Below are 16,631 nucleotides of genomic sequence, written 5' to 3'. Positions count from 1 at the left end.
GTATCTGCAAAAATCATATTCAAATGATGAGATTTTTGGAGTGTGGCTGAAAGAGTATTATTTAATATTTGTCTAACCAAATGTATAGCAACTAGGAATGACATTGAACCAAAATATACCATGCTTGACACTTTAGGAGAGCAGTCTCCTTCCTGGTGTCATGGTGGGACTCTTTTATGGGCATAAATATCTTCATTCATGCTGCTGAATGAGGAATAGGAAGGTGGTCCTTAAACATCTTCCAATTCTCTCCTCGCCTCCCCCCCCATTTTGTGGTAGCTTTTATATTTTCCTCTGCTTCTTCCCTATCTTATCTCTTCCTTCCCCAATAAAACAATCCAACCGACCCCCTGGCACCAGTCTGGTACTCTCTCTTGCCCCACCCAGTGCAATGCATACATATGGTGTTAAATAGTAGAGTAACTATGGTTACCAAGGAGCATTACAACTGAAGTCTCTTTCTTGCAGTGATGATGTGTAGCAACTAAGTTGCTGTTGTAACCATATACCAGGAGAGTGTTGTTAAATTCTGCAAGAGAGTAATGAATTACCTCTGTGTATAGGTAAACTGATAGCACCTTAGAAATGCATGCAGAAGTAGTGACAGGGTTAAAGTCAGAGAATTAAATGAGCCACATAAAATTCTCACCTTTCCACAAGCCTTCAACAGATGGAGTGCAATTTGTACTGTTTTGTTGCGATGAGGAGCTGGCACTTTTTCTAAAATAGCATATCTTTCGGCAACATAATTGGTCCCCTTTAGGTGTTTTGCATTGTTACCATAAAGATGAGTAGATGTTAGGAAATAATTTGCGTCATTATGTATGCTGGATAAATAGCTTCGCTGAAAGGGTGGGAGGTTTCACAGATGGAGCTAATGCAGAGACTGTGTTACAGGCAGAGGCTTCAATTCAGTCTGAAATCCTTGTTGGTTGTAATCGCTCTAAGGTCTGGATCTACAAATGGGCTTAGGTGTTGTGATGCAGAGCATTGCAGTGCCCAAAATTTAGGCACCCAGGCAATCACAGAAACAATGCTGATCCACAATCTCGAGTTCGGTGCTAGGCTCCCTATGGGATAAATGGAGGAGAGCGGTGCCTAGGAAGTGCTCTCAGAAGCCAGCCCACTAGGTGGGGAGTTGGCTAAGCTAGCCAGTGGGAGATACCAATGAGAAGAGTGTGTCCAAATGCCTACCCTTCTCCTGGAGATAAGTGCCTAAGTCTGGGTTGCAGCAGGGGCGCCTATGATCTACAACTGGGAATCCCTCTCCTAGAGTCAAGTTGCTTAGGAGCCAAACTTCATTCTGTGAGAATGAGCCCAGTGCCTGCCTCACTCAGTGCAAAATAGAGGAGGAGGAAGAGGTGGTGGTGGTGCACAGAGAAGGCAATGCCACTGCCTGCCTTGTAAGTTTTAGCCCAGTGGTTAGAGCACATACCTGGGATATGGGAGCCAAGGGTTCAATTCCCCACTCTGAGTGAGGGGGACAAAGGATTTGAACAGGGTCTCCTGTACTTTTCAGAGTGCTCTAACCACTGGGCTATGGGATTTCTTGATGTAGATTTCCCTCAGTCTCTCCTGTTGAAGCTGTTCTAGTGTGTTTAAATAAAGTCTTTGGAGCAGGAGGACGAGACCCTGCATCACCTACTTCCTAGTGGTTAGGGCCTCTACCTTGGTTACAGAGTCATTCTCACTCTCGCCAAATAATTATTTATCCACAATGGAGCATCTTCAACAGGAGAGACTGAGCGTGTCACTACAGAGTATGTCATAGCGCGGTGGTTAGAGCACTCTAAAGAAATAAACATTCAAGAGCCCCTTGGATGTTCCAGTGTGCCAGTTCCTATGTTACTATTCAATGGATCAGATCAGTGGTCCATCTAGTGCAGTTTTCTTTGACTAAAATACTTCCCTCAATGATATTATGAGAGAATCTGGTTTTAACTACTTGGGATTTAGAGACTCATTTTAATACTTTGCATTTTAAGCATAGACCTGCATCTTCAGTAAGTATTCACTACCTTAATGTTAGATAAGGGAAAATGTCTGTCTGATGCAGATAAACAGTTGTTTTTGTTGACCCTGAACCACCTTCCTTCGTTTGTGTGTTGCTTATTTAGGCTCCAGTCCTGCAACGGGATCCACACAGCCAGACCTCTGTGTCTGTGACACCCAGTTGACTTTAGTGTGAATTTGATTGCCTTGTAAGCACCCCAAGGCAGGAGCTAGGTTCCGAATTTGTTTAAGGGCTTGGTATACATTGGATCACTATTAAATATAATTCTGGACATTTTAGCTAATGCAAGTCACTTAGTGATGTTACCAAAATATTATTTCATAAAATAATTTAATACATGGTATTCAGGGTCTTAATTTCAGGGATACTCTGCATAGAATGCTGAATAATTCTGAGAACATGTTTTGCTGGTCTTCTTTCCCTACAGTACATTGGGTGCGTGTGGCATTTTACAGACCATGAGTTGTTGTGATTTGTTACTGTGAATCATGACAGTAAATAATGTTTCCTGTACACCTATAGTTCAGCGGTTTTTTGTTAAAACAATGGGCTTTTTTTGTCCATTGATCAATAGCTTCCAATTGGTTTGTGAAATGATTTTTAAATAAAATTTATTTCTATGTTGTCCCTCTTTACAAACAACCCCATTCTCCCAGAAAATATTCACCTGAAATCTGTATTTTGTAGTACAGTACAATTTGTTCAGTATGTCAGTTTCTTTAAGCGCTTTCATCACAAATGATCTGTCACTTTTTTTTTTCCCCACACTAGATCAGTCTGTGGAAGTCCTGGGAAATCACTTATTATGGTTTTTGCTCATGATCGGTCTATTCATCAGTAATTCATTCAGGCTGTGAATGCCTTGTGGGTTTCCTGTTGTTACTGTTGCATGGGTCAGGATCAGATGGGGACAGGTGGGGTTGGACACTTCATATAAAACATTTCCTTTCCCCTGTGGCTGTTGCCAGATGGGATCTCCGCTTTATTAATGGAGGGCCTGTCTGAAGAGTTGTATGCTAGATTAATTTGCATGGAGGTTAACGGAATTTTAATAGAGGCAGGTACAATGGAGATAACATTTGTTCATTTATCCTCATTCTGGTGTCTTAAAGTGGCAGTGTGCCCAGTGTTCATTTCAAATTAATTATGATAATAAGTTGGCTTTAAAATGCTTTCTGGGTTTGTTTACCAGCTCTCCTTGTTAGCAATCTGCCTGGGAGATCTCCTTGCCCCCACAATGCATGTCACTGAACTTGCTGAGCGTGTTCAATAGGGCAGGGTCTTGTCCCTTTCAAAGGGAGGCCCTGTGAATAAGGAGGTGGGACGCACTGTAAAAATGACTTGCTTAGAGTGACTTTCTTGGCTTGGCCTTTATAGCATCAGGGGAAGAGGAGTAACTTTATTTCCTCACATCTGTGACCTCCCTGGGGAAGAGGTTGGAGGGTTCCTTTGTTACCCTGGGAATGTACACAAATGTCAGCTCTAGTATCAAAGAGGGTTATTTAATACTTCGGAAGCTGGAAGGTGCTCACATTCATGTGGTCACGAGCACATCAAGCCATCCTGCTCTTTCACAGCATTACTGTCTTAAAGCCCTGTGTTTAACTCTTGTTGCTTACTTTTTACTCAGCTAAAACTCTTACTCAGGCATAACTCCTAATAAGTTCAGTAAGAAATGATTAAGGAGCTTGAAACAGGGTCTTTTGTTTGACTTCAAGATAGTATAGTGTATAAAGGTCATCAGAGTTCTTTGGTATCATGTGAAATAGTCATATTTTTATATGATGCTTTTAGCCACTGTTGCTAAACTGTTTGAGGAAATTCCAAACTTTTTGAATGTGGGAGAAATGAATAACAATTGCAGATGGTGTGGGATAGCTAATTCTGTCACTTGGATGAGAATTTTAGGCAAATAAATGCTCTTGCTGTAATCGATGAAGATTTGCTTGTTACCAGAAATGTTAAAAGGTAGAAACCAATTCCCATCTTGCTGTTGTTAATCACTGATATTTTTGTTCTTGCTATTAGTCCTGTAATCAGTTTAAAATTAGTCACACCAATGACATCACCACTTGTTTCATAGTTACTAATAGTGCTACAGTAATGTTTAGTGCAAAGCCAGTTTTGCACATGTTTAGAAATCTCCAGTTTCTGTTTTAAGTGATGTTAGTATCAAGAATGTTTTCTTTATGTGGTAACTGGATACAACTCCTCACTCCCTCTTCTATTTTTATCAGCCTGAGGTAGGCATGCCAGGTATTTGAGTAGATACTTCTGTATCCATTTGTTCTGCATTACAGAACCACCCACCGTACATGCTCGAACATTGATTAGCATGAAGAGATCCTTTTTGATAGAGGGTTATGTGCGTAGGTGACAAAACTACGCTGAGGTAAGTGTGTTGTGGGAGCCATTTAAGAAGGAAGAGAAAATTTTCCTTTATCTTATTTTGTTGTTGTTGTTGTCTCAGTTTTAATACTTATCAATTTTATGAGAATAAAACATACATGAGTGGATTTAGCCTGCTCTTCCTGCAGTGTTTTAGAACAGTTACTAGGCACTTAAAAAAACCAAACAAACAAAAAAAAACCCCTGGTTTTGATTAACATTAAACTGATGTGGAAAAGCTGCTGTGGGAGAGATTCAATTAGATTATACTGTATCATGTCTGAAATGGAGTAAATAATAGGGATGCTCTCACATCCAAAGGCTTGAAAAGCTTCTGATATATTAATGTTTTGAGTTGTTTGGTGCAGTTCTTTGAGTTGTTAGTTGCTACAATCTTTTTTTTATTTAGCACTCTTTGCTGTGGATCAAGGAGTTGTATAAAGGGAAACTTAAGATAGAGGAGCTAAGTGATTTGCCCAAGATCATTCAGCAGGTCAGTGGAAGAGGTGGGAATGGAGCGCTCATCTCATGACTCCTGCTCCTGGGAGTCATACCACCTGGGACACTTGTGTATGTCAGTTTCATTTTTGTCACACACAAGTGTCATTAAATGTCATTGTCTGAAATAATCGTATCTTCTCCACGCACACTTGATCAGGGTTTTGTGGTTGTTGATATACGGATGCTAGGGGAACCTTGAGCCCGTTGTGCTGTGGACTATGCCTCTGAGCAGATTTGAACCCTGACTGACTGGGTGGGGCTGAAAAGAGGTTTCAAATCAGCTTTCTACTGAGTGCTCCCCTTACGCTCCTTCTTTAAGACATTTAATCTTGTAGCTAGTTCTGATACTTTGAGATCCATTTAAAATAGCACATCTTGATTTTATCAAGTAAGTCAAGAATTTTTCTTCAGCCTTGATTCTTCAATTCTGTGAGGGTAACTACTAAGCACATAATTTTATATCTAAATTCAGACTCTTACTCTGTTTTGCTGTAGTAGAGCAAAGCTAAAGCTAAAAGTTCTCTTGAGCTGAGTTTTAAGGGATAGTTTCTGGAATTATCTGTCAGTTTCTTGGTGCCAGGGTATCTACTGTGTTTAAGTAATGCGGTTGTGTTTCTTTACAGAGATATTATCAAATGAGCTTTGTTTGTTTGTAACACATTTCTTTGTCACTCCATTCCCTCTGTTTTTACCTTGGGGGGTGGAGGTTCTCAACATTACACTGTGAAACAATCCTTGTGTTTTAAAATTTTTTCACTAGCTGCACTTCATTACTGTGCCATACTTGACAAGGCCATTTTGGTGAAGAGAGGATATGAAAGTAGTATAATTAGCTCTAAGGATGTCTTAATCTGAAGATCTCAAAGCCCTTTGTTAAGGGGGGGAGCGGAGTAAGTACTATCATCACTTTACAGGTGGTGCAGCTGAGGTGGAGACCTTTAGAGGGTGCTGTCAATTTGAAAATCCCACTTCCATATGAAAACTTTGTACTTATTGTTACAAATGGTGTCTAACATCATTATAATTGAAAGATTAGAGAGAAATCTTTTAGTTTGTTTGCATTGTGTATTTGACAGCTCCTTGTGTCTGTCAGTTTCGTTGGTTTGTTGATCATGCCCACCCCTTGCCATGCCCCAGAAGGAGGTGTTCACCTGTACCAGTAAAAGCAGAGCTGAAACTGAAAGAACAGGCAACAAGCAGGCTTTGCTCAGAGAAAGGAAAGGGAGGAGAAGTGTTGCTCTCAGGTCCAAAAGACACATTAAAATAACAAGAAATACTCCTGGGGGAATTTTGCGCCACTGCGCACTTGCAGAATTTGTTCCCTGCAGATTTCTTTGCTTCCCCGCAGAAAAATGACTTTTTGATGGGGAAGCAAAGGGAAGCCACAAGAGTGGTCATTTGACCCTCCCCAGCAGTATGTTTTAGGTGCCCAGGGCAGCCAGAAGAGACGTAAATCTCACTGTGGGGCAGGAGGCAGGACTGGGGAAGACCTGGCTGGTGGTGTCTGCCCCTGCGCTAGGCTCAGCTGCTAGTCTTGGCTCGGCAGGACAGGACTTTTTTTTTCCCCTGCATGGCATCTGGGGCCAGGTCAGACCCACCTCCAGATTTCTCCCCCAGCTGCAGGAAGCTCTGCAACCCCTCTCCCGCCCTCCTTTCTGCACCCATTGCTCCTCAGCTGCAGGGGGAGGGATCCCTGTGCAGGGAGCTGCTCCCTCATCTGCCAAACCCCCATGCATCCAGACCCTCATGATGATGAGCCTCCACTCCCCCTGCATCTGGACCACCCCGATGAGCCACCCCGCACCTGGATCCCCACCCCACCGAGCCCCAACCAGCTGTATCTGGATCCCCACCCCCTGCAGTATCTGGACCCCCCACCACCACTGAGCCTCCCACACCCAGACTCCCCCTTCAGAGTCACATTACTGTTGCACCCAGAACACCCCCAATAAGCTCCTGTGCATCCGGATCCCCCACTGAGTTGCCTGCACCCAGATTGCCCCATGCAGAACCATCTCAACCCACACCTGGATCCCCCCCACACTAAGCCCCTCCACACTTGTATCCTGCCTTTCTGAACCTACCTGGTGCACCTGGATTAGAGAGGCAGGGCCCTGGGGTGTTTCTGGGGCAGGCCCACTCCTTGTGCTGTGTCAGGGTTGAGTGCAGCCTCACTGCTGAGTCATGTCCCGGGGAGGGGAGCTGAACAGTGATCTCCCACCTCTGTGCAGCCAGTGCCTGTGCTCCCCAATGCCGTGCTGGAGCCTCCATATTTATTTGACAAATAAAATTTGCAGAATTTTTAAAACATCGTGTGCAGAATTGTTAATGTTTTTTGGTCCAAAATGCCCTCAAGAGTAAAGAAAGCAGCAGGAAAACCCATGCTATTTGTGTGTGGGTTTTTTTTTTTTTGTTTGACCTGACATTAAAGAATCCTAAACAATCTATTTAAAGGGTGCTCCAATGAAAAATTAATTAGTATATTTACAAAAATGCAAATTGTGTCTTCCGCATTGTCACGAAACATGTCACTGGTAGAGCTTGGAAAGAGAACTGTGGTCTCCTGATTTCCTGTCCAGTGTTCTGGTAAATGGTCTGATTTCTTCTATGTTCTAAAACATCTAAACTTTTTTTTTTTTTTTTTTTTTTAAATATAGCTGAACTGTGAGTTTTGGAAGGGGTTGTGTGCTTCACTGTAGTTCAGGGAGGTGAGACTAACAGAGACTTTAGGACCTTACTACTGATTGTGTAGTAAGTAGTGTGTTTTAAACATTAAAAGTGGGATTTTTTCAGATGTACTCAGCACTGGCCTTATTCTGCTCTAATTGCCATCGTGGGGCTAGAGTTGCACCCTGAATCTTTGTTTTTGTAAATGAGAATTGCTTTGCTACACATTCTAGTCTTATAAGCCCAGTACTATCTCCCATATGACTCTTGCTGCAGTTGTTTAGGTTTAAGTGAAAGGATTAGACTTAAAAAAAACCCCTCAACATTTAACAGTAGGCTTATGCTACTAGCATTAGAAACAGGTGATAAATTCACCTGATCTAGGGAAATCTTTCCCCATAATCACCTGACCTTGCTATGATTTATGGACTAGAGTTAAGTGCGGCTTTGGATTATGGGTATTCCTGTTGGTTGAGGCATAAGCATCAGTCATCTTTTCTTATCAGTGTGATTTCTAAGTGTGAGGTGGAAAAGAGGAGAGTAAATACTTTAAATCCCCTGCAGTATCACTGACATCAGTTAGCCAGCAAATAGCAAAGTGTGTGTGGTGCAGCTGCTGTCACCTCTCTATGATAGTCTGGTCTCCTCAGAAGTAGCGTGGGTTAAATGTGCTGTCATTTCACCACTGGGCCACCTGAAAGAAAGTTTATGTACAGATCACAGCTGGTATAGAACCTTATTCATTTGCTATGGACACTGAGAAACATTTAGCTCCTTTTTTCATTGCGGAAACACGTGTGCGTTGAAAGGCCAGTGAGAACCATTGAGTTTTTTACAACAGCATCTCACAGGAACTCTTTGAAAGCCTTTCTGCTGGCCTATTGCCACCCGGGAAGGCTGCTGACGTAACAGCACTGCTGATTCCAGGTGGAGTGGCATGGCAGTTGAGCTTCAGGAACAGTTTAAAATAAATAAATAAATACAGATTCCTTTATGGGTTTGATGTGAGCAGAGAAAAGGAAGACCGTTCAGGCTAATGGCTGTTGCTTTCATAACCCCATTCATTATGCTTAAGATGTCATCTTCTGTTCCTGGAGGGAGGAGAGAGGCATCTGCAAACTTCTTTGCTTGTGTTGAATAGGTTACTACACTCTAAAATAGAAGTGTAGAACCTTCTATTTTTAATCTGTTTTTAGAAATGGGGGGTATTGAGTTTGTATGGATGAAAAGTGTATTAATTGCTCTTTGAACCCTGACTGTGTGCTAGGACTGAACACAGACTGGGTTGAGCAATGTAGTGTCTGCCAGAAGGGGCATATGATCCAAAGGCCTGATCTGTCTTTCATTGATTTCAGCAGGAGGATTGAGCTTTTATTTAGACAGACTGTACTGTTCAATCAGTGGCTGAAGATCAAACCTTCATGCCATTCGTTTTTAGTTAGGTTTTTGTTAAGTGTTAACAATACAAAATGGCTGACTAGTTGTCACTGAGAGGCCATGCAGAAGTGGTTAGTGGACACCTGGGGAATATGTGCAGGAAGGGAGTTCCGAGTATAGATGTCATTGTGAAAAGAGTTGTATGTTCTCTTATACAATCTCAGGAACACAATAGGGTCTGTTTACACCCAGTTTTTTTTTTGTTGCACTGATTTAACTGATTAAATTAGTTTTTCTACTGATTTAAATTGGTTCAGCCCCCTAGTGTGGCTACAGTTTTATGTTGATCTACAATTTCATTGAAACAAACTATAGCAATATAAGACCTTTTTATGCCAGTATAACTGCATCCACAGTAGGGGATTACATTAATTTAACTAGATCACTCTTTCTACCAATTTATTTAAACCATTACAAAACCTGCATATAGACAGACCCTTACACTCTATATGATACAGAGAATAACTCTTAAAATCTGAAAATAAAACATTTCTAAAGTGCTTTGAAACAGTTACAAACCATCTGGCTTTCAGTACTGATATTATGGATGTCGGTGGTCTGAAAATATAACCAACCTTAAAAGATACCCTTGATCCAAGGCATGCTTGGTTGTAAATTCAGATATAAAACTGAGGTACCACATTTATGTAGGTATAACTTTTGGCTAAATACTCTCAGTGAGTACCAAGGCAAAATGTTAATGTTTGACGTTTTATTTGAACTGCTCTTTTCCTAATGTCCTGCTTATGGAAAGTCTGACCTGCATGTTCTGTTGTACATAAACTAATAGAATATGTTTTTAATAACCATAATTGAGTGCTTCTGAGATCAAGATTCTTGTAAATTGCTCAGTTCAAGAGCTGACAACAAAAGGAAGAATGCCTTTCTCTGGCATGCTTGGTCACATGCATCCCAGTGCTCATATTTGATCTGAGTAGGGTAGCTCAAAGTTTTGACTACAGCTTTGGTAAATGGCACTTTAATGGATTCCTCCCTCTTGTCCTTCCTGGCAGCACAAGTAAACAGCATCAAACTGAGAACAGATTTAAACCATTCTAGACTGACAAACTTCAGAAAATTTAATATGGCCAAATTAGATGATTCAGAAAAAAAGAGCTTGTAATGAAGGTAGTATCTAAGCTATAATTATGCTTCGCTTTTGTTCAGATGTATAGACAGACGAGATCTCACAAAAAATCTGCTGGAATATGGAAATTGTCATCTGTGAAGTAGGAGGAGTGCAGCCAAACCTAGCGTCATTGTGTTCCGATTATAACTGTATTTTGATAGGGAAAATAAGTCCCTGGGTTTTGGTCGCATAGTCTCCAGATACTTCTCAGTGTCGCTGATGTGGGGGAAGAAAAAACTTAAAATAGCAAAAATCAGTTTTCATTGTGTACTTTTTCTCTGTCTTGTGGTGGTGTCACTGTTCTCGACCCTTAAAAAAGCTTCCTCTTAACTGTTTCCCTGTATTTATAGAAAACAAGTTTTTATCTCTCTGAAAATGAAACGCGTATCTCTTCAGTGAGAATTTCTGTGTGTGTCGTGTAAATTATCTTTAACCTAATTTAGAGAATGGAGACAACCTTTAATCCAGAAGACACAGTAAAGAGTCTTGTATTCTCCTGCGATACAATTAAAAGGAAGAAGGGCTGTCCTTTATTTAGAACCAGAATAACCTTAACAATTATACAGTACTTCCTACTGTACCACTCCTACCTTGCATCATAACTTCCTTTCTCATAGTTATGGCTAAGTGCCACTGCAATATAAACTGAGCTCTGTGCACAGTGGCTGAGAAGGAAGGATCATACTTTGTATCGAGCGTGGCTGTAGGTAAATATTAAACTTATCTGTACACTTCTGTTGCGTCTTACCTTATTAAAGTGAACTGCTGAATATGAAAGGAGCCAGGATCATGTGTGTTTCTTCTAGGAAGGCTATTATGTAACCTCTTGTTTACCTTAACCTCTAAATACAGAGTCTGAACAGGCTGGCTATTGAAGACCAGATAGATGTTCTGGAGAACTTGATATGAAAGGAATCATTTTTGTTACTGATACAAACTTGGTGAAACAACTTTAGATGCTGCCTCTCTCCTGTTAAATCGAGAGCTAGAACTACGTACCGGTGTGGAATTCTGTTGATCAGAATATAAAAAACCTGCCATTGTGCCAGCTGCCTTTTGTTTAGAAAGTTGCAGTCAAGTCAGCAGAAATGTGAAACATTTTAATAGCTGATTTCTTCATGGCTGGCTTGTGAAGATGAAGCATCAGTGTTTGTGTTTTCCAGGGCTAGGTAAGATCCAGGACTTGTTTATAAATGAGCTTTTACTTATTTGTAAAAACTCACTCCGGCTGAAACCTTGGATGCAAGGTCTCTGCCTGGAAGTATTACATCTATATATTTCTCTCATACAAATTGCTTTTTCAATTTAATAGCTAGTGTTCTTATTCGCCCTAAAACATTATATGTTACTGTTTGTTTTTTGTACTCTAACTGAAAATAACTCTGTTACCATTTATTTAATTCCAGATATGAATCTGGCTCTTGTAATTCTTCCACCTCCCACACAATGTTTTAAAAGCAGCTACTGCACCTCTGAAATAATGGCTTTCTAGTATACAGCTAAAATGTTCTTATACATTCTCACTGTGCATGGAATCAATGGGGGAAGAGGAGGTGTCTGCCTTGAAGAGCTTGCTGTCTAATTTAGATAGAATCAAATTTTCAGCACTGTTTGTATTGTATTACACATCACTATTAATCTGAATTTCATTTATCTATCTCATTTTGATGGGACATTAAACTGTGTACTGTGAAATGTCTCTCCAACACCATTTCCTAGCACTGCTATAAATATCTAGGGAATTAAAACTAGCTTTTTGTGCTTTAAGAATATTAAAGTTAAGGGTGTGTCTTAAACTCACAAAGCAGAAAAACCTCAGAGTTGAATGCTGAAATGACATCACTCACTTAGACTCATTCACAATATTAAAATAGTTCATGCTTTTTATAGAGAGGTAGTGTTCTCATGGGTCTACTGGGTTCTTGTATCTCTGCCAATTAGTTGTGTGCCTCAGTTTTCCCATCTGTAAAATGACCAGATTACTTGCTTGCCTATTTGTGTTGAGGCTTATTGTTTGTAAAGTGCTTAGATGATAGGTGCTATGTAAGTGGAGAGTGTTATTGCCTCTTATACCATTTGTGCTGCATTATACCTGGGCAGAACAGGGTTAGGTTAAAGGGTTAACCCTGAATTTCATTATTTTTATTTTGTAGCTAGATCAGGTGGGTGAGATCTTTTCTTGGATCAACTTGTGTTGGTGAAAGAGACAAGCTCAAAAGCCACCACATGTTGAGCATGGTTGTTCCTGTCCCCATCAGGGACCAAAACAGATTCCCCCGCTCTTGAATGGATATCTGCAGGAGGAAACTGTTTTTAGGTGTCCAAATACACAAGAAATTGAATTGCAAGACCCATCCAGAAGTAACATATTTATGTCTCAAGCTGGTCTCTTTCACCAACACAAGTGGGTCCAACAAAAGATATTGCCATACCCACCTTTTCTCTTTCATTATCTGAGACCATCATATCTACAACAATGCTGCAAACATTATTTATGTAGGGAATTTAAGGCCCTTAATGAACTGTGTGTGTGTGTGTGTGTGTGTGTGTCTCAAAGGGTTGCTGCTAATTAAAGGCCGAACTTCAAAGTTTATGCATAAGAGCTTTGACTAGAACCTGTGGGAAAGTACAGACTGTCCTTTTTACATAGGTTAGTTTAAGGAATTACCTAATCCGTGCTGTCAGAGAAGCTGCATAGTAATTGAGTTTTCCAGTCAACACATGCACTTGAGGATTTAAAGTATTTGGTATAACTGAAGATTTAATTTAAAATATTGATGTGAAATTATGTGATGGAACAACTTTACAAATTTGAAGATTTTTGCCACCATCTTTTCTTTTTTTTTTTTTAAGAGCGTAAAGGAAGGAAAACCCAGGCCCTTAAAATTGGTGGGTCAGACCAATGGTCCATCTCTTAGCCAAGTGTATTTCTTTTTCCCTTTAATCATTATAGTAATATCCTCTGACACAGGAAAACACAGCTGGTTCTCAGCATACCATCATATCTGCTCAGGTGAATGGCCAATAAACTGCATACTGCAAATATCTCCTCAGCTACTTGAACTTTGGCCTAATAGCACTTAGGAAAACTGATTCTGTTCTTTAAAGTGACAGAGCTGTTGTTAAAGCCCTTTGTGGGCACGTAGATCTGCATTTAAGCAGAGCTCAGCAACTTTTTTTAAGAAATAAAAATAGTTATCCACAAACGTTGAGAGCTGGGAAGAAGTATATGTGCTGTATTAAACTATATACACCTCTGCCCTGACATAACACAACCTGATATAACACGAATTCTGATATAATACGGTAAGCCAGTGTTCCAGAGGGCGGGGCTCCGCACTCTGGTGGATCAAAGCAAGTTCGATATAATGCAGTTTCACCTATAACGTGGTAAGATTCTTTTGGCTCCCGAGGACAGCGTTATATCGAGGTAGAGGTGTATAAAAGAACTTGTCTGAAATGATACTGTCACTGAATTTAAAAAAAAAGGGGGGGGAGGGGATTCAGAGGTGAATCCCAGGAAGTTTATGTGGGTGTAACTTGCATGCTGATGAGACAGAAGAGGGTGAAATTTTCAAGTAGGGTGTGGCCTGGTTTAATGTACACCTTCTTACATCCTCTTTTTCTAATTGCTTGTCCTGCCACACTACCTCCCTTTCCGGCCTCTTGAGTGGGTGTTATGAGTCAAACTTAGTGGGTTATATACAGAGATGATGTGTAAATTACATGGATTGGAATAAAATGCTGCAACTCATGATGAGGGACTAGAAGGTGTAATTTACACCAATTTGGATTCCCTTAGAGTTGCCTCTGAATCTGGTCCATTCTTTTGTAGAGATGTGAAATGTTCTTCTTAATAAATATTTACTTTGCTTTGCCATCTCAACACTTGTGGGTTGTGCATTTCATTTGCATTTCTAAAGATACGTATACCTGCTCGAAAAATGGTCTCTGGCTGAAGTGAAACTGCACATGTTCCCTCCAGTGTCCTTGGTGCATCAGATTAAAGTGTCTCCTTTGCTGGAGGTTCCGTAATTGCGAAGTTTATTTTCTAGGCTGGACAATACTGTCAGCTGAAATGTATGGTAAACCGTGCAGCATCCTGCATTGCTAGATCTACCATCCATCCGAAGAAGTGAGCTGTAGCTCACGAAAGCTCATGCTTAAATAAATTTGTTAGTCTTTAAGGTGCCACAAGTACTCCTGTTTTTTTTTCCACCCATCTCCAGTGTCTGGTGAATATGCCACGAGCTACATTGGTGGGATCCAACACTTTTACATTTTAAAACCCCTTTATCAGTCACAAAAAACAAAGCAAAATATTCAGTCATGATTGTCCAAGGAATAGAACAAAATAAATGGCAAATAACACTCTGTACACTCAAGTCCACAGAGGTCCTGTCTGTGCTAGAAAATTAGATGACTTTTTTGGCATCTGACCAGTCATGATTCTACACATCTTAGACACTGGTGTAGACAAGGCAAAGTGTTCATGATCTGTCCTTTTTAATACCTGCCACCACGTATTGAGCATAGTTGATCCTGTCCCCACTAGTGACCAGAACACATTCCTCCATATTTAAATGGATATCTGTGGGAAGACTGTCTTTAGGTGTCCAAACAAACTAGAAATTGAACTGCAAGACACATCCAGAAGTAGCAAAACAGAGAATTTCAGAGCCTGATGCTCAGTGAGGCCCAGCACCTGGAGCTCCCGTTGACTTCAGTTGGAGTTTTGGAGGGTCAACACTTTGAAAAATCAGTCCCCAAAAGGTGAAACAAGATTAAACTTGGCACAGAGTTTCTTGCAATTGTCAGAGCTTTCAGCCTCATTGGATATTGTCTGTAATAGCATTTGAGGATCTGACTGTTCTCCTCCACTTCTTCAGACTGGTTTGGTTTACTTGTTACAAGTAGCTTTTCTTTTGTCATAGTAACTCATGCCCATTTAGAGAGGTGGTGTCCAGTCTCTTGAGTTTTGGGGCCAAACATATTTCAAGAAGGTCAAGGACTACAGTCAATACTTTGGGGCAGGCTCTCTGGCCTCTTATGGTCCGTTTTATGCCAATTAAGTTGTGCAGAGCACCCAAACATCCTTTGCTGTGGATTCCCCAGTGGATATGGTGCCAGTTTACTCCACTCCCATGCCTCTCTCCCCTCAGCCTTTGTCTAGTGGCCACGCTGGGATATGGAGCAGCATGTCAAGAGTTGGGTTGGGAGAGTGGCTGGTGCACGCTGCATGTCAGCTATCCCCTGCTGGTATGTGGTCTCTTGGGAAGCCTTGCCAGCTTGTGCAAGTTAGAGCAGCCACCAGGCTACTATAATCCATGCCAAAGCAGTGAATCAGGGAGCTATAAAAGGTTTCTGATTCTTAGCTTCGCCCTTCCCCTGTTCTGTGCTGTTGTAGGTTGCAGTGATAGGGAGGACAGCTGACTTTGCTAGATACTCTCTCTAGGCTCAGGCAGAGACAGGCAAGCTCTTACCCTGCTCTTCCTGGAGTTTATACAGCCTGCCAGGTAATCGGAGCAGCCAATGCTGCTTTCGCTTCCCTCCTCTGTGATCTAGTAGGTGGCTTGTGTGGCAGCTGCTGAATAGCAGCAGCAGGGGAGGGGTGGCTCACATCAGAACAGCAGATAGTTGGGTAGGCCATGCCCCCTGCCACATCCTTGGGGCTGATCCAAACATTTCAGTTAATTACTTGATGTCGCTCTGGGAATACACTTTCAGTTTGTTATTTAATACAAATATTCTGGACATAGTCATCACTAAGGGAGGTTGGACACCCTGGTCAAGTAGTTTAGTTTATCTGGGATTTTCAGGGTATAGATGGCAACTTGTGATCCTTTCTGAACAGTTGCCTGTGTGTGTATGTAAACCTCAAGATTAGCAGTGGGAGTTAGTTATGCTCATTTGAGGAGTGAATAATCTATTATTAGGTTGGCTGTCTGAGGTTCCGTATAATACCTATGATTATGCTCGTTTTAATGAAAAACATTCCCAGCTGAAAGTGAATCACTGAAAACAAATGTCCCCAGATGCAGCACGTTTTGCAGATACACAGGAACTGGGAGATAGTTATGTGCAGTCATTTTAAGTGTGAAGTGGTGGGGGCAGTCATAGGCTAATGCTACAAAAGGTGGTGTATTGTACATTCCTGTAAAACTCCAGGTTTTCACTGCAGCTGCAAAGCTGGCCGAGTTTAAGGAAAACAAAACTGTTTCTGGTTCTGTGTCTGTGATTACATGGTAGCACTGCCTGGTGGAATGTCACTTCCCACCTCCAAACTCTCCTTAAAATAGTGTGTATAAATGTGTGTTTAGAGTTTTGTCATTGAGCATTGTTGTAAATTTAAAATTGAACTTCAAAACTTCAATTTGAAAGCTTTAAATAGAACCTATGGGAGAGAATAGATTTGCCCCCTAACTGCCAGTGACACGTCATTGGCACTTTCCCATAAACTGCACAAAGAGTCATGATGAGGCCACATTAGATCCA

General features: G+C 41.1%; 1 protein-coding gene across 3 annotated transcripts in view; it reads left to right on the top strand.

Annotated features, from left to right (window-relative positions):
* The window catches only part of TP53BP2 (tumor protein p53 binding protein 2), a 78,419-nt gene that overhangs the window by 21,590 nt on the left and 40,198 nt on the right, over positions 1-16,631 (top strand). The window contains exon 1 of one of the 3 annotated variants that reach the window (XM_039530323.1): positions 5,321-5,338. The exons of the other annotated variants lie outside the window; for them this stretch is intronic. The gene's annotated coding sequence lies outside the window, so the exon portion shown is untranslated. Of the gene's footprint in view, positions 1-5,320; positions 5,339-16,631 lie in introns of those variants that run through there. 3 annotated transcript variants of the gene reach the window in all.

This window comes from Mauremys reevesii, linkage group 3, assembly GCF_016161935.1.
Source record: "Mauremys reevesii isolate NIE-2019 linkage group 3, ASM1616193v1, whole genome shotgun sequence".
In the NCBI taxonomy this organism is placed as follows: Eukaryota; Metazoa; Chordata; order Testudines; family Geoemydidae; genus Mauremys; species Mauremys reevesii.
Note: the sequence above shows the minus strand (reverse complement) of the source record. Positions and strands in the feature narration are given on the sequence as shown.